Source organism: Chiloscyllium punctatum, chromosome 26 (genome assembly GCF_047496795.1).
Source record: "Chiloscyllium punctatum isolate Juve2018m chromosome 26, sChiPun1.3, whole genome shotgun sequence".
Taxonomy (NCBI): domain Eukaryota; kingdom Metazoa; phylum Chordata; class Chondrichthyes; order Orectolobiformes; family Hemiscylliidae; genus Chiloscyllium; species Chiloscyllium punctatum.
The window spans coordinates 42,652,692-42,671,730 of NC_092764.1; the positions used below are offsets into that span (position 1 = coordinate 42,652,692).

General features: G+C 41.8%; 1 protein-coding gene across 1 annotated transcript in view; it reads right to left on the reverse strand.

Annotated features, from left to right (window-relative positions):
• Window positions 1-19,039, reverse strand: part of itfg1 (integrin alpha FG-GAP repeat containing 1) — a 251,148-nt gene that overhangs the window by 173,773 nt on the left and 58,336 nt on the right. The gene's annotated exons all lie outside the window — the stretch shown is intronic.

The following is a 19,039-nucleotide window of genomic DNA, read 5'->3' on the forward strand; positions in this document are numbered from 1 at the left end:
GTTTCAGGTGTGATACTCCTAAGCACATCCTGTCTAAGCCCTTCTGGGCTGCAGATGCTGTGGAGTTTGTAAGCTGTATTTAAAGGAGCCCTGGTGAGTACATCTTGTATATCAAGCATGATGCTTGCCCTGGGTGGTAATGAGATTCCAGAGTTGCTTACCTCCATTGCATGCCTCACTTATGCCTTGTATTAAGGGGACAGGCTTTAGAAGTCAGGTAGTGAATTATTTGTTGCAGAATTCCCAGATTCTGACCACTCTTGCAGCCACAATAGTCACATGACTGACACAACTCAGTTTCTGGTCAATGGTTACTCCAAGAATGTTGATAGTTGGTGATCAAATGTCAAGGAGAATAGTGACATATTTTTTAAAATTGGAAATGGTAATTCTCCAGCATTAATGTGGCACAAATACTACTTGGCATTTCACAGACCAAGCCAGACCACTGCGTGACTCTTGTTGGACATGGTCATGGATAGCTTCAATGTCTGAAGAGTCATGCACTGTACTGAAACATAGATGATTGCACAAAGAATTTTTCTCACTTTTGACTTTATGATGGAAGAAAGATGAAGGAGTCAATAATGGTTAGGTCTTGGATAGAACCTGAAGAACTTGCAGGAATGAATGGAGAATGAAATGATTGACCTCCAAAAACCACAATCTGTGGGCAAACTCATACCAGCAAAGACCTTTCTCTTGATTTCAATTTTGCTAGGACTCGTTGGTGCCACACTAAGTTAAACGCTGCCTATATATGAAGGGCCGTTATTCTCAGCTCATCTCTGGAGTTCAGTTTATTTGCCCATAGTTAAGCCGAGACTGTAATGAGGCCAGGAGCTGAGTTGTCTGGGCAGAACATAACTGAGCTGCAGTCAACAGACTATTGCTGAGGAAATGCCATTTGTTAGCAATGTTGACAACCTCTTAATCACTTAATGATGCTGTGATAATTGTTTGGGTTAGATTTGCTCTGCCTTTTTGAAGAGAACATGGCTAGACAATTTTCCACATTGTTAGGTAGATGTCAATGTTGTAGTGGAGCTGAGTGTTCAGGAGCATGGTTAATATTGAAGCACATGTATTCAGCACTACTGTTGAGACGTTGTTTGGCATTTTTGTAATATTCAATACATTTAGCAGTTATTGATATCACATGGAATGAATCAAATTGCAGATGACTGGCATGAGAGATGTTGGAGACCTCAGGAAGAGGATGAGATAGATCAGCCAAATGGCACTTCTGGCTAAAGGTGAATCAGTCATGATGTGCTGCACTCCCCAGTTATCTAGAATGGATGCGAGAGGAGACTGGCCGGGTGTTGAACAAGTACTTCACATCTGTCATCACTTTGGAGAAGGAGGATGTAGAATTTTGGAAGGTGGACAGAGAAGTTCTTGAGCAGTTTAGCATAGGAGTAAAGAGTTGTTAGAGAGTTCGGCAGGCTTAAAAGTGGACAAACCTCCAAGTCTAGGTGAAATGTATCCCAGGCTATTATGGAAGGCAAAGGAGGAAATTACTTTTATTTATTTCAAAATAAACTTTATTAATAAATACACATACATAGTCACTTAAGCAGTTCTGTAGCGTATGAAGAAACAAACAAACATTGGAGTTTGACTCTATTTAACAAATAAAACCAAAGGTACTTTTTACTTGCACAAGAATATATTTGAGGTACTGGGGGAGGTCTAATAACTGAGTGGATCCATATTTAACTTCAGCGCAAAGACCTTAGACACTGGTCTTTCTCCAGTGCACCTTGGCAGCAATTTCCACAAGCACGTAGCCCTGGACCTTGGAACGTGCCAGTCTGCAACACTCGGTTGGAGTCAACATCTTGCTTTGGAAGACCAGCAAGTTTTGGACAGAGCAAAGACCATCTTTCGCATAGTTGATGGTCTTTCAAATTCAGTCAATGTTTGTCTCTGTGCGTGTCCCAGGGAACAGACCTTAGAGCACAAAGTTCTGCGCCACGGAGCTGCTCGGAATGAACTTTGACAAAAACCACTGCATCTTTCTCCAGATTTACTTTGCAAAGGCATGTTCCAGAAGGAGATAACTGACACCGTCAACCTATGCCCCATCCCGTTTCTAGGGCACAGGCGTCCAGGGTTATTTTGAAACACTTACAAGAGGGCCTTTTCCGAATCTTTACGTCGCTCGCCGAAGATGTGTACTCTCTACCATTACCATGGGCCAAGGTCCGGGTCATACTGGTGTTACATGAGGCTCGAAATAAGATGCAATGCATCAGTCTGATGCATAATTGATCTCTGTTTTAATGGACTTGCACCCCCATTTTACGTTTTTTTGAAGTTAATTTTTCTGGTGGGTGTTGGCTGGTCCTTGTCTACGGCTAGAGCCGGTCTGTGGTATTCTGCTCATTTATCACTGAAGAGTTGTAGTAATTAGAGCGTCAGTGATAAGGTGAGCCCGGGCGGATGTTTGGAATCGTTCAACGCACAGGAATTTCCTGAGGCTGTTATTCAAGCCCAGCCACTTGCCTTGAGCACTCATCATGAAGCAAATGTACTTAGGCTCAGAGTCTCCTGTCAATTCATTATATTGGCATTAAGGTGGTTGTATTTCTGTCTTTTTTCCTGCCACGCCATTTCAAGAGCTTTGCTGTCATTTTTGTACTGCACTGGAACTTCAACCACCGCAATCTTTTGATCTTTCTTAAATATGAGATCGGGTTTCCATAGTGATCGTCTTTTGTGAACCATCTCGGCTCAGCGTATGATGTCCAGCCGTACTTACTGACATGCTTCTGCAGCTGGTCTATGATCTTATTATGGTGTCTTATTGAAGCACTTTTAATGAATGGGCAACCAACCCGAGATGTGTGAAATAGTTTTGATTGCCATCTCACACCTTTGGCAAGTTTTGATTCTGTTTGGCCTTCCCCTTGATAGGGTGGCTCTTGTCGGATAGAGATTACTCTGCAGGAGCTAGCTGTGAGGATTTTAGTTGACTTGCTGGTTTCAACCAAGAGTATGAGATCTTGTCATCTCTGTAATATTGAATGCCTGCCCCTTGACATTCAAGCCTCTCCATCCTGCATACCTGTTGGGCAGTTTCTGTCACCTGGCATCTGGCTCCTGAAGTGCTGGCATTTTTGTCTGGATAGGAGTCATTGGGTCCATTTCCTCTTTGCAGCTGCTTTGGCTGTCAGGCAGGAAATCTTGGATTTCTCTCAGTCCTGCACAGTGTCTCTGATGTATTCTTCTCTATGTTGAAAGGAGGCCTGTACGATCACATCCTTGGATATCTCTAGTGTCTCGCACTTGCAGACAATCGTGGATGGAATCTGCGCTTCTAATTTTGGGATGCCTAGACTGCCATTCCTGTTGTTGGCATACAGGATTCAATCATTGGTATGAGTTGGAAGGTGGAGGAATTCTTGTGGCATTGCGTATGATCTGGTCCAGATTTAGGAGTGTGCTTTGAGATGCTTTGGACAGGATGAAATGAAAATAGAATCTGGGGATGACATGAGCTTTTAGGATTTCTAGGCGTTGCCTCTGTCAGAGAGATGTTGCCTGCATTCCTTTCACCCAGGTCTTAAGCCTCTCCTCCCATTCTCCTTCCGACACACCTGCCCATGGGTCGATACTGGCACCCAGGTATTTTGCAGTGTCACCTGGGGCATGTAGGCTATAGATTCATTACGCAGCTCCCAATTAGCAAAGTGATTGGACAGGAAGGTCTTCCTCTTAAGAGGCCTTTCCTCATAAAGTGGAAGCCTTTTGTCTTTGTGATGTTAATGTTGAGGCCCACATGGTCACAATATGACTGGAGCAGCTTCAGATTCCTTGCCATACCGGTGAGAGTCTTATTCAGAAGGGCTATATCATCCGTGATGGCCAAAGTTGAACAGTTGACTCTTCTGCCACCCAGGGGCATGGCAAACCCTGAGTCAGCCTTCTCCAGACAACATATCAAAGGATCCAGAGCGATGTTAAATAATATGGGTGAGAGTGCGTCACCATGCTTTATGCCCCTCTTAATGTTTATAGGAGTGTTATAAGTACTGTTCCCTTCAACCACAGTTATATTGCCAGTGTAGAGATCCTTGATCAGGCCTACAAAAACTTTTGGGAGATGTGTTCCTTTGCGAGATCCTTACGGTTATGCTTCGCTCCCTTAATTATGTTCTCGAGGATGACAATGTTCTCATTGCACCCGGGAGTGGCTGCTAGAAACCCCTTTTGTCTGTTGTTAACTTGGACAGTTTCACTGAGGCGTTTCACCATTATTTTTGTGAACAGTCTTAGCAGCATCAGCCCAATGATTATCGGCCATCAGTTGTCAATGCTTTTCAGGTGGTCTTAATCCTCGCACTTCGGAATCATGACTGTGCGACTCGTTTTTAATGATTCTGATATCGTGCTCGATTTTGGCCATAGGGAGAAGAATTGGGTAGACAAGATTCCTCCTCTGTGAGTGGATCTTATATCACTCAGTTTCAGGCCATCTGGTCCAGTGGCACTGTGCTTGTCTATCCCCTTGATGGTGGTCTTGACCTCTTCTACCTCTATGGGTTTTATCAGGGATCGGTCATCTACATTCCCGATATACTGGGCATATTTACTGATATTGGATTTAGGATTTGGTACCGACCAAATGTTTGGAAACATGCCTCCAATTTCTCTTTTGGGAGAAGATGAACGGATGAGGTTGGCACCCCCATGATCTCTCGAGCCAGCTGGCACCAGTTGGTTTTGTAGAGCTACTGCATCGCTCTGACCAGAGCTCTACGTGTTGCCCATCTTTTCTTTGCGCCGGTATTATTGCCAGTCTTTGTGTTTTTTTTAGCCTGGCTTTCGAGGCTTTGGCTGTTTATTTTGCCTCTCCCTACCATTCATTAGGAGGTCGGTAATACTCTCCATCAGTCCAACCCAGAGGGCCAGAATGTCTGGGCTGTTCCTCGTGCTCAAAAGCTCCTCAGCTTATTTTAGCTGGTCATCTAAGTCCCTACGCTTAGGCATTGAAGCAGGTGTTCTACAGTTGGCTCTTTGGTGAGGGTTTGTTTTATCAGAATTATCTCAAACACACACTGCCTCAGATTCGTGCAAGTCATTAGCAATGCTCGTATCATTTGGGATTTGGACCTCCGTCGGGGTGCTTGTAAGGTTTCTGCGTTGGTCAGACATTTGCTTGGGTGTTTTCGTATTAAAGATGCTAGCGATCCCTTTATTAGTGAATGTGCATGTTGCAAATCTCTTTTCTAATTCCTTCAGGAGTGCAACCTCCTCCTGTGACAATATGTGATCACTATTTGCCTTTGACCTTGAATGCCATTTTGATGCAATTTTCATTTCGTAGCATGGGACGGTGATGCCTCTCATTTGACCAAGTCCAGCCTGAGTTATAAACTGCTGGTCACATGTGCTGCATGCAATGTCCGCCGTTGGAGGGGGTTTGTTACCTTTGCAGTTAGGATAATGGCTGCAAATTGTGTGGTACTCGTCTGCTTTATCATAGCATGAACATTTTGTCTGGATGCTCTTAATTTTATGCACCTTGGTCAGATGGATCTTGAACAGGGTTGCTGTGAGGAAGAAGGTATTGCAGTCCGTGCAGAACAACCCGTCAACAGGGTAATGGATTATTACCTCTTGGACAGACGTTCTGTCATATACTGTTGTTTCAATAACAACTCCTTCCCTGAGGGCAGTTGTCTCGGTTGTTATACTATCGATCTCTATTTCAGTCTCATGAGCCCTGCTTCGATATTTGATCATTCTTGTTGTAAAAGGTTTGGGTAGTGATGCTTATATCATCCGGTGGGTGGGCCGCCCACATGGGATCTTCTACAACATTATCCGTGTCATCCATGACTGGACAAGTTGGATCCTTGGGAGGAATAACTGAGCTCAGTTCCAAGTCGGGCAAGAGGTATCATCCTGAGATCACTGTCTCGGCTTGACTTGAGACTGATCTGCTGTCAGCTTTGTAGAGCAGGCGCAGTTAAATTTAACAACTTAACACAGCTTGCAGTTGTGGACGAGGCTGCGGGGAGGTTGTTTATCCGGGACGCTTCCCAGTCAGACTGCTCCATTGAAAATGGAGCACTCATGCTTTTTTGGAGAGTGATACCGAGGTATCCTGGCTGTGTATACCACGGCCGTCTTGTACTTTTCCTCAGCCAAGGCTACTGAGCTTACCAGCAGGGCCAACGAGGAGGCATGACACAAACTATGCACAAAAAATGTCAAAATGTCATAGTTATGCCTGAAGAATCTCACAGGTAGTGCCCTTACCACCAGCAAAGCGATTTCTTGGTTCTTATTGAAAAGTTCTGGTAATGAGGCATTCTGCCAAATGACTTTGACAGTCTGCTCAGGGAACAACCTGTCAGGATCCACCCTCTCTTTTTCCTGCAGGTTCTTGAGGATGCTATATGCTGATCACTTTCTGATGGACTGGTAGTCAAAGCGGCTTTTTTTTTGCAAATTTCTCTACGAAGGACAGGCGATACCGAATGGACCAACTACTTAGAGCATTTAACAGGCACGAGGCAGTCCCATCCTTCACAACACTGGAGACAGGTAGAAGCTCAGAATATAGTGACACTTGGTGCTTTCTGTACGGAGGGTCTATACACATCTTGATGAAGTTGTACACAGAAGTGGCCATCAGGATGAGGACAGTGTTGAGTATATTCTTTGTATGTGTCATCGCTGTGGACACAGTCCATTTTAGATCTCCAAATGAAGAGGAAGATAGCTTGGATGACTAAGGCTTGCTAGTCTTTACCTCCTAGAAATCCTGTGATACTGACCCCCATCACCTGCAGCAGTAGGTTCTGCATGCTTTTCTGGAGTTTGGACTGTTTTCCCAATTTCTCTTTTACATTCAGAATACCTTTGAGGATAAAGAACCTCTTAATGTTTCCCACCACCTCACTGCAGATTCAGAAAAGGGCTTCATGGTTCTCCAACCTGTGTAATCCTTTCTGAGCTTCTCAATGTTTTCTGGGGTCAACAGTTTCACATTCAGCTTCCATATTCCCTTCAAAGCTGGTCATTCTGTAGGTGACAGTTGGCCAGCACGAGGCAGTAGTTAGAGAACAACACTGGCTTAATGTTGGTTGATCTGAATGAAAACTTGCGGGACATGATCAGGAAATTGAGATAGTCCTGTCTGGCCATGACTAAGTGTATCTATGCTGCGCTCCATCTGCAGCTTGGCAACTTTAACAGTTTCCATCAGGAATCTGGACATACTGTCCGGTTTGCTGCCAGCCCCACAGATTATCCATCTGCATTGATGATGCAGTTGAAGTCTCTGGCCAGAATGATTGGTCTTGACATTGCTAGCAGCAGTAGGGTCTGCAGCAGGATTGCCAGACACTCGCTCTTTACCACTCAGGCATACATGTTAATTTGTCTCGGGGAGCGTTTCTATACATAAGGTCTGCTATGAGGAGGTGCATGTGGGGCAACCTACAATGAGAGGTCCTAGTTTTAGGATAAAGGAAAGCAGATTTAAAACAGGGATGATGAGAAATGACTTCTCTCAAAGTGTCGAGAATCTGTGGAATTTGCTACATCAGAGTGTGGAGGATACTATGATATTGAAGAAATTCAAAAGGATTTTGAATTCAATAGACAGATTTTTAATTAGTAATGGGTTAAAACATTATAGAGCAGCCATGATCACATCAGATGCAGATGAGCAGGCAGCTGCATGAATACAGCAAGCCAGGCAGCATCAGGGAGTGGAGAAGTCAACGTTTCCAGTATAACCCTTCTTCAGGGCTTCTCCACCTCCTGATGCTGCCTGGCTTGCTGTAGTCTGCCAGCCGCCTGGTTGTCTATCTTGGATTCTCGCATCTGTTGTCTTTTTTGTCTCATGACCGTATCAAATGACAGTGCAAGCTGAATTTCCTACTCCTGCTGCTAGTTTTTGCATTCTACAATAGTAACCCCCCACCCTAATGTCAATAGGGAGAAACTTTGTAAAAGAATTGAAAAACAGAATCTAGGCTTTGTTCAGCAAAAGGAGCAAATGCAAAATAAGAAAAAAATCTTCACAAAGTGTGTTAGGGTATGAAATATGTTGCCTGAAGGTGGAGTGGAGGCAAATTCAATTGAAAAGCATTCAAACGATTATTGGATGATTATGTAAATAGAAGCAATATGGGAATAGGTAGGAGTTTGACACCAAGTTAAACGTTCAATGCAGGTACAATGGGACAAGTGGCTTCCTTCTGCACCGTAACAATTCTGTGATTTAATCATGTGTATTTTTAAGAATAGGCTGATTCTGTTCATCTGAGGACTCACCAGATTCAAAACATTCACTATGTTTCCTTCCCATGGATGCTGCAAATATGTTGCTGGAAAAGCACAGCAGGTCAGGCAGCATCCAAGGAGCAGGAGAATCGACGTTTCGGGCATGAGCCCTTCTTCAGGAATAAGGAAAGTATGTCCAGCAGGCTAAGATAAAAGGTAGAGAGGAGGGACTTGGGGGAGGAGCATTGGAAATGCGATAGGAGGTTAAGGTGAAGGTGATAGGCCGGAGTGGGGGTGGGGGCGGAGACGTCAAGAAGATGATTGCAGGTTAGGAAGGTGGTGCTGAGTTCGAGGGATTTGACTGAGAAAAGGTGGGGGGGGGGGGGGGGGGGAGGGGAAAATAAGGAAACTGGAGAAATCGGAGTTCATCCCTTGTGGTTGGAGGGTTCCTAGGTGGAAGATGAGGTGCTCTTCCTCCAACCGTCGTGTTGCTATGGTCTGGCGATGGAGGAGTCCAAGGACCTGTATGTCCTTGTTGGAGTGGGAGAGGGAGTTGAAGTGTTGAGCCACGGGGTGGTTGGGTTGGTTGGTCCGGGTGTCCCAGAGGTATTCTCTGAAATGTTCCGCAAGTAGGCGGCCCGTCTTCCCAATATAGAGGAGGCCACATCGGGTGCAGCGGATGCAATAAATGATGTGTGTGGAGATACAGGTGAATTTGTAGCGGATATGGAAGGATCCCTTGGGGCCTTGGAGGGAAGTAAGGGGTAAGGTGTGGGCGCAAGTTTTGCATTTCTTGTGGTTTGAGTGGAAGGTGCCGGGAGTGGAGGTTGGGTTGGTGGGGGGTGTGGACCTGACGAGGGAGTCACGGAGGGAGTGGTCTTTTCGGAATGCTGATGGGGGAGGGGAGGGAAATATATCCCTGGTGGTGGGGTCCGTTTGGAGGTGGCGGAAATGACGACAGATGATATCCCATGGATGCTGCCAGACCTGCTGAGTTGCACCAGCAATTTCTGTTTTTGTTTCTATTAACTTTGTACCCTGATTGGTACATTACTAGGTTCACCACCAGACAGCTCGAGTTTTCTTCTGCTCAACATAATTGACGGAACAACACTTTTCATTTACAATTTCCAGACAGCTATGTCCCAAATCCCAGGGCTTTCCATCACTCAAATTGTCAATTTGGAAAGGCTCTGATAACTTCTCACCTGGGACAGCTTTATAGGATGCTGATTAAGAGATGACAAGAACAATTTCTACCCAGTGATCATCATATTGATTGTAATTTTAAAAAAAGCAATGGAGGATCTATCTGGCTTTTCAGTTAAAGATATCAAAATGAAAGAGTAAGAAGATAAAATAAATCAAATAGCATTCATTTTATTGCTCTGCTCTGCTAAAACAAAGAGTAATTTGAGAAAATTTAACCCATAGTGGCGTGAAAGAAACTGTGTACAGGTAACAGTTCAAAACTTCAGTATTCACTTCATGTATTCCAACTGCCAGTTTTCCTAAGTGCAGCTAGGAAAAATACTGTTATTTACTCCAAGTGAAACCTTGCATAGGGATCAATTTGTAGAATTTCATAAACAGTTGTCTATACAGAAATTACTCAACATGTATTTATTGTTAAAAGCTTTGACAAAGGGTCAGTTGGACTCGAAACATCAGCTTTTCTCTCCTTACAGATGCTGCCAGACCTGCTGAGATATTCCAGCATTTTCTCTTTTCGTTATGTATTTATTGTTGCTTGACTAAATAGCAAATTATGGAACAATACCTTATGAACATCAAATACACATTTAAGTTAAAATAAATCAGTTTAACAAACAGAAAAAAATTAGGTAAATAAATACAATAAATTTTAAATAATGATATGGGAGATCAAAGTATGCTAATTTTCAGATTACCAAGAGGTTCTTTAACTACAATAGTGTAAAGTCTTTCATTATCCTTCTGGATTTTGATGACCTTATTAAGCAGTCTTAATTAAACAATTCTATTGTACTGATTTTATTTTTCCCTCTTTCGATACACCAAACATGGAATATGTCAGTGTTTATTGCAAATAGAGTGGAATAAAGAAGTCTGTTGTGATGAGATTGGCATTTTTAGGAAGTAAGTCAAACCTGAATCACTAAACAGTTCTGGTCTCCTAATCCAAAGAAGAATTTAGGAGCAAATTACTGCAGATGCTAGAATTTGTACTTAGAAAAAAAATTGCTGGCGATTAGGGGCAGCACGGTGGCTCAGTGGTTAGCACTGCTACCTCACAGCACCAGGATCCCAGGTTCGATTCCAGCCTTGGGCAACCTTCTGTGTGGAGTTTGCACATTTTCCCAGTGTCTGCGTGGGTTTCCTCCCACAGTCCAAAGATGTGCAGGTCAGGTGAATTGAACATGCTAAATTGCCCATAGTGTCAGGGGTGAATATAGGGTAGGGGAATGGTTCTGGGTGGATTACTCTTCGGAGGGTCGGTGTGGACTTGTTGGACTGAAGGGCTGGTTTCCATACTGTAGGCAATCTAACCTACTCACAGCAGGTTAGGCAGCATCCATGGACAAAATTAAAAATCACACAATACATTCACATAAACCTGCGGGACTATAAATTTGTGTTGTGATTTTTAAAACTTTGTCCACCCCAGTCCAACACTGGCATTCCACATCATAGCATCCATAGAGAGAGCAAGCTAACATTTCAAGTCGAGATGACTCTTCATCAGAACTGTTGTAAAGTGTGGAGGGGGTGGCATTTTCGCTATAGTTGAGGGGACGGGGTAGGAGGTGAAATGCTGGGGAAGAAAGGATGTTGATAGTTCAGATTAAGTGATTAAGTGAATGTGAGAATGACAGAACTATTTGAAGGGGTTGAATTCAATATTAAGTCCATTTATTATGGAGTTCAACTTCTTCAAATTATGAACCAACTCTCATTCCTTCCCCTTCTTTTAGCTTTGTTTGTTACATAGTCTGTCACCAGGTCCTCTTCCCACCCCCACCCTAGTGGGACTGTCTATTCTTTCCAGTCTGGACACACCATTGTTCTGTTATCCTCACATTCCAGTCTGAACTATCAATATCCTTTCTCCCCAACACTCTCCATATCACCAACTCTCGGTCCCACTATAACATAAATGCTCCATGTCAGCTCTGATGAAGAGTCATTTCGACTAGAACCATTAGCTTGCTCTCTCTCCATGGATGCTGCTTGACCTGCTGCGATCTTCAGAATTTTTTGTTCTTGGTAAGGAAGGATCTACCTGCCAAAGAGATGGAACACAACAAGGGTTCACTCAAGCGACTCTGAGATAAGATGCCAATCCAAAAGGAGAGATCAAGTAACTTTGGCTGATATTCTCTGTAGCGTTGTTTATAGAAATGTAAAGAGACCTTGTTGAATTATACAAGTTTCTTACAGGGCAGACAAACAGGAGGCTGGAAGAACACAGAAAACAAGGCAGCATTAGGGGGTGGAGAAGTCGACGTTGAGTATTAACCCTTCCTCAGCTCTAGAAGTAGGGTTAGGGGAGCTACAGATAAAGAGAGTGTGGTAGCCAGGGCTGGAGGGAGTAGCAGCCGGGCAGCATCAGGTGGTGAGGAAGGGTTTGACAGAACACATACTGAGATTTTGTTTTCCAAGTTTAGAGACACTGTAACTATGGTTCATAATTGGTCTCAAAAGTATATAAAATTCTTGATTAAGAGGGGATTAGTAAAGGAAAATTCACTGTCCCACCCCTGGAAAACTGTTTGCAGAGACCCTGACAGGTTTCAGATGAAATGTGGGCCCTGACCACTGCCAACTGAGATCCCAGCTGTGCCCCTTGCATGGCCCCAATGGATTGTTGGCTGCCTACTGGTGGCAATTGGATAGGTAATCAATGCTATTATGCATCTCAGGCAAAACTGGACAGAGGCAATACTGTGAATCCTTTTAAAGCCACTATTATATATTAAAATGCACTGTGGACAATACTGATTTACTAACCTAAAGAGGGGCGGGGAGGTGGGGGAGTGGAGGGGAACATGGAGGTGAAAATAAAGTGTGGGCAGATCAGAAAGGAAAAGTCTCTGTCATCAACCAATCTCAACATTAAAGAATAACAATAAAAAGGTCCCAACTAAGTTTCAGTTTGGGATATGATTTGTCCAGTCTTACTCTTAGCTATGATCCTGGACAGTGATCCAGTCTCCCTGTTGCACCTTAATGCCATTTTATATTTTTCATCTTCTGAAGTTTGCACATATCTACTTCGCTGAGAATTTTCCTTCCTCATGGTCAACAAAGCACTCAAACATGTTGACTCATTTTGGGTACTTCTGTCCTTACTCCTTGTCCTCCTTGTTGTTTTCAGAACAATGATAGAATTGTTACCTTTCACTACTATAGCCTTTGCATTCAACAGATTCTCTCCATCATTTGTGCTATCACTAAAAACAGCTTCCCTTGCTTCTTCAGCATTTGAAAGGACAGTACCTTTGATGATACCTAATTCACTCTTCCATCATCTGTTTTGTTTCTCTTGGCATCTTCTCACGCTAACAGTTGCCTTGTCAATCTCCGCCTTCCCAATTTCCAGTGTTTTCTGGGTGAAACAATAATTAATTTCACTTCTCCAACTTTGCTAATTATGATGCAATCCCTTCCATTAGAAATTAATGCTTTACAAAATACCTCTTTGCAGTCTGCAAATGTGATCTGTGGTTCTAATGGCATCTTGTTTAATAATCAATCACACTTCTGGTCTGACATTTCTGTTCCTGGCATCCTTCACTGTCTTACTGATGATTAAGATCTCAATATCAGGGAACAACATCTCATTTTTCTCCCCTAAGTATTTACAATTGTTTGGTCTTAATATATTTAGATTCTAAGCACCACTCTTTTAATTTCAGATAACTGATGTATAAACAGAGAGAGAATGCTGTATGAATATGGTGAAAATGTGAAGAGGTATCTGGGATGTGGAGTGGTATGTAGGATGTGCATCCCTCAATGGTATACCACTGCTGGTTAGGTGGTCTACCTATCTGTCTATTCTCTGCTACAAACATACCACAGGATGACTGCTAAATCATTCATATTAAACTTTCACTGCTAAATACTCAATTTCTTCACCATCAATGCAATGCGGCTGCAGCATCTTCTATGAGCAAATTGTGCTGCAACAACTGACCATGGCTTCTTCAGCAGTACCTCTCAATCCCACCATCTCTAACACCAGAAGGAAAAGGGTAGCAGTTATAAGCGGCATACTACAAGCTCCAAGTAACTCTCTAGGTTTCTCACAACAGATCACCATTCCTTTGTCAATAGGTGAAATCTTGGCACTCTCCACCAGCAAATAGTATAGAAATACCTTCACAACACAGACTGCAGCAATTCAAGGCAACCGTTCCCCTCAAGCTTTCAATGGAAATTGAGGACAATAAGTGTTGGTCTTAGTGATATTTATTTGTAAAGGAACAAATACAACAAAACTACTTTTCTCCTAAGCTCTTCAAATGTTACTCTAAGAATTTCAATTTCTTGGCATCTATTCTTTATTTTTGTTATCAGTAGCACCTTGTTCTCTTGAGCCATTGTTACTTTTGAAATTTAATCACTCTCAAACTAATCAGTTCTTTTCTTGTCTCTATCTACCATGGCTGTGCATTTGTTGCTCATCGCTAACATTTTCCAATTATATGCAAAGTAATTGACCTGAAATGTTGGCTCTTTCTTTATTCACTGATACTGTAAGTTGACTTTTTCCAGCATTTTCTGCTTTGTTTCATGCAAATTGCTGGAATGCAGGTTTCGTCAGCCCAAGTCACATTACCAAAAAACATGAAACATTTACAGAAGTTGCTGGAAATGCTCAGCAGGTTTGGCAGCATCTGTGAAGAGAAATCAGAGGTAATGTTTCTGGTCTAATGACACTTTCTCAGAAACATTTGCTTTTTCTTGTGATATAACGACTAATTGTAATGAATTCCTTTGACACCAATGCAATGAACAGGACTTGATATAAAATCTCCCACACTGATTAATTAGAAATGAAAATAATTACCAGAGGAAATCTGATGAATTAGTGAAATGTTCTTAGATATTACTTGCGGAGAATATAAATTAGCACTTGCATGATAGGTTACTGCTCAAGTGTTGCATATAACGGAGTCTCAATCTCTTTGTATCAGAGTCAACCTCTTCTATACTATTAAAAAACACATGGAACTTCACAGTATAAGTACTCTGTATAAAAATATTATACAAAAACTTTTATTTTGAAACTAAAACAGAAATTGCGGGTGAAACTCAGCAGGTCTGGCAGCATCTGTGGGAATAAAGCAGAGCTAATGTTTTAAATCTTGTGACTCTTCATCAGAACACAAGTTTTGTTTTGCTTCACTTATTAAAATGTGAAACTTACTGGAGTGTTGGTATGGAGTGTTTGATGGTTAAATCTGACAAGACAACACTCAAAGATCTAACAAATGCAGAAAACCAGCTGGTTCACCATATGGGTGATACAGCTAAGCTCTAGATTTATTTCTCAATGCAATATAGTACATTTAAAAAAAACTTCCAAGAGTATGCACATCTCTTAAGAGTGGGAGCCATGAGTTTGACCTGGATCTGGAGGGTCATGACAATTAGGCAGCAAGACGTTTGACCAGCCAGCTGTAAAATACTCTACTTTATAAACAGCTGTAGAGTCAAGCAGCAGTTAGTTACAAAGAACAACATGTGAAATGAGCCTAATATTTGTTACACTGGTCAATTCTTTGCTTATTATCCCTCAAAATGGACATTAAATCTTGATTTAATATGATGTGTGGGAAAGAAAGGACAATGTTCTCTAATCCAACATCAGCAGCCATTGAGCTACGTCTTTTATGCCACTTCGTATGTCAGGATTCTTTCATTTCTTGAACCTGCTCAGAAAGTATGCCAGGATTATAGCAGTGGAATTACCATTGCAAGATGGAATCTTGAAAACTTCCCCATCTTGAAAGATATAGATTGAATAGATGCTGAAAGCTGCCTACAGAACACTCCTCATTGAGAACCTCTGATCTACAGGACAGTTGTTTCAAATGAATTAGAGTAATTACAGAGCTACCAAACATTTAACCATATGGAAATGACTAAAATATTCAGTACGTTTTGTTGGATTTGAGGAGTCAGAAAAAATATGGTGGTCAAAAGTGGGTAGATTATTGTGTAAACTTTGCAAATCACCATGTTTTACTGTGCCAATTTACTTTCTTCTAATTCTAATTATTCCTACCTACCCTTAAATTACCTTAAAACTATCTTCATCTATTGCTTGCACCTTTGTTTGTTTATTTGTATATATGTTTATTTCTACACCATTAATTTTGAAATAAAGCAGTTTTTTTTGTATTTACAACTTTGTCACTTTCCAGTTTTTAATTTTATCATTAATTTGATTTTAAAACTTATCTTTAAAAAGTGATAAAAGAACAGCTTCACTTTCGAAACTGGTCTGATCGCAACTCTTTACTTCTCAGAAATATTACTATTCTGCTATTTATGTTTTGTATGTTTCAAGATGGCAGATGAGGCCCAAGTGACTTCCTTGATGATCTTGAATAGTGATTTCCATTGCCAAACATTCACACCATGCTGGAGGTGGAGGCAACGCAAGAACATTATTTTTTTTTTACATTTTCAGCATCTACACCATTTAGTTTTTAGGAGACAATGGGAACTCCAGATACTGGAGAAATCAGAGTTGATGAAGCGTGGCACTGGAAAAGACATAGCAGGTTAGGTCACATCCAAGGAGCGAGTGTAAGGACTGGGGAGGAGGAAGAGGTTGAGAAATAAATGGGGGTAAGGGTGGGGACTGAGGGGTGGGGGAATAGGAGAAAGGTAGGTACTAGGTGGGCAAAGGAAAGAGGTGATAGGGATGGGTTGGTGGGAAGGGTGGAGCGGATAGGTGGAAAGGAAGATGGATAGGGAGGTCAAGTCAAGAGGGCAGATCTGAGTCAGAGGATTGAATCTGGGACGGGGTGGGGGGAGAAGTGATTTGGCAAATTCAATTCCCGGAGATGGAGGATGAGGTGTTCCTCCTCAGTTTTCAGGTGGCCTTGTGTAGGCAGTGGAGGTGGCACAGAATGATCATGTCCTCAGGGGAGTGGGAGGGGGTGTTGAAGAGAATGGCTATGGAAAGGTGGGGTTGGTTAGTGCATATGGGCCAGTGATGTTCTAGTCTGTACGCACTAACCAACTCCCCCTTCCCATAGCCATCCACTTCAACACCCGCTCCCCAAAGGACATAGCCATTTTGGACCTCCTCCCCAAGGCCACCTGCAAACTGGAGGAGGAACACCTCAGGAGCCTACAACCACATGGCATTAACATTGAATCACTAGTTTCCAAATCTCTCCTCTTCCAACCCATCTCAGATTCAATCCTCTCTCTCAGATTCCATCCTCTTGACCCGACTACCTGTCCAGCTTCCTTCACATCTATCTGCTCCACCCTATCACTATCACCTCCTACTTTGCCCACCTTTCCCTCATCCCCAAACCCTCCACTTCCCCCTCCATTTATCTTTCAACTCCTTCCCCCCCTGCCGAGTCCTGAAGGGTCCTGCCCAAAATATCTATTCTCTTGTTCCTTGGATGCTGTCTGATTTGCTGTGCCTTTTCTAGCGACATGCTTCAACACCATTTGGCTTTTATAACCTTTTCATTCTCATTCCAATTTTTGCATTGTTTACAAAGTCTTAAGTACGACTATTTAAAATAGATTTTCAATTCTTCTGAACTTAATGTAGTTGAAAGTATTACTGAACCAGCTCAAAACGCAACAACATTGAAAAAGATTTGCTCATCTTATAAAAATCTTGCTGAGATTAGTTAATTTTAGAAATGTGTATTTGTATGGATTTTCTAATCAGCCTGTTCAGAAAATAATCAGCAGGTGGGAGTTGAACCTGGGCCTCCTGGCACAGTGGCAGGGCAAGACCACTGCACCACAACAACCTCTTAAGAGAATTTGCATAACTTTGATAGAACATGTGTTGTAACTGAGATGAATGTAATTACTCTAACATTTGATTTATGTGCTTGTTGCTTATTTTCCTAATTAATTAGCTGAAATGTAGAATGACAGATGTTGTCTTCCTTCAAGCATTAGTACAATTAGTGAAAGAAAACATATAGTCAACAGACAAATCAAGTTTGAGTATGTAAATCTCAAGTAAACTGTGATATGGGAACAATTAATTTGTGCTTGAAAGTACTTTTCTGGACATTGTTTGTGGTCCCACACTTTTCAAATGCCCGAACACAGTTAGGATACAATTTCTGTGATTAAAATGTGTTTTCTAAAATTAGGACAAACAGACATCCAGCTGCTACATATTTTGCCTTCTCAATTAACTCCAGTGACAATGCTCATGGGTAGTCTGAAACTGCAACCAGTCTCTGAATTTTTGCGTGGTCCTGCCTAGATCTAAATATTGACACCTTTCTCCAAGCACATAATAAAATTTGACTAAAGCTGCCAATCACATGAGAAATAAGGTGAAAATACACATCCACATGCAAAGTTACAGATCATAAAGTGTATTTGTAATCTTATCAAACTTTAGTTGCCATTTTATTCATCCTTCAATTGTTTTTATTGCCCTACTTCTGATGGAGATTTGTCATTTTTCTTTAGATACAGTAACTTTATTTGGTGATTGCGTTCTCTGCATTTCTTAAGAATCCTAGTTGTGTACTTAATTAATTAACCTATGGCAAAATATTTTTTTCCTTAATTCCCACAATATATTGGTCGCTAATGCAGAACTGATCATTGGCATCATGTTGCTATAAGACAATTGTTCTCATTGTTAAGTCTCAATGGCCTGTGCCTCTAACAGGCTGTGATTGCTAAGCCTAACAGTGGTCACATATTGGCAGTCTATAAACCAGATAACAAAAAAGTACTTTTTTTAAAAAAGAAAGCTGAAGACCTAATGCTTCCAAAGAATCAGCTTTAATAGGATGCTGAATTTGATTCTTCTGGAAATTACATACAAGTAAAACTCTGGTGAATAAGTTCAGGAGTACCTTTAAAATAAAACTTGAACTTGTACTCAAGGCCTTGAGAAACGTATTGTGCTGATATTCAAAAGAAGCAGTATCAACCTGGGAAAAATGCTACAGTCCATTATAAAAGCTGTAATAGCAACACACTTGGAAAATAGTGACACGATCAGACAGAGTTAGCATGGATTCATGAAGGGGAGGTCATGCTTGATAAATCGACTGGAATTTTCTGAAGATGCAACTTGCAGAATAGCTGATAAGGGGAAGTAGATGTGGTTTAATTGGATTTTCAGAAGGCTTTCAAGAAGGTCCCACATAAGAGAATAGCATGCAAAACTGAAACACATGAGATTGGAAGTCACGTACTGAAACTGACTGAGAATGGTTGGCAGAAAAATAGGCTTCCTCTGAGTGGCAGGCAGTGATTAGTAGGGTATCACAGGGATCAACACTTGCACCCCAGCTATTCATAATGTGTATTAATGATATGGATGAGGCAACTATGTGTCATTTTTCCAAGTTTGCAGATGATACAAAGCTGAGTGTGAGGCTATGCTATCAGGAGGATGCAGAAACATTTCAGTGCAATTTGGTCAAGTTAAATGAATGGGCAAATGCATGGCGGATGCATTATAACATGGATAAATGAGAGGTTATCCACTTTAGTAGCAAAGACAGTTTATTGGGAAAGGGGGAAGTGCAATGTGATCTGGGTGTCCTCGTACATCATT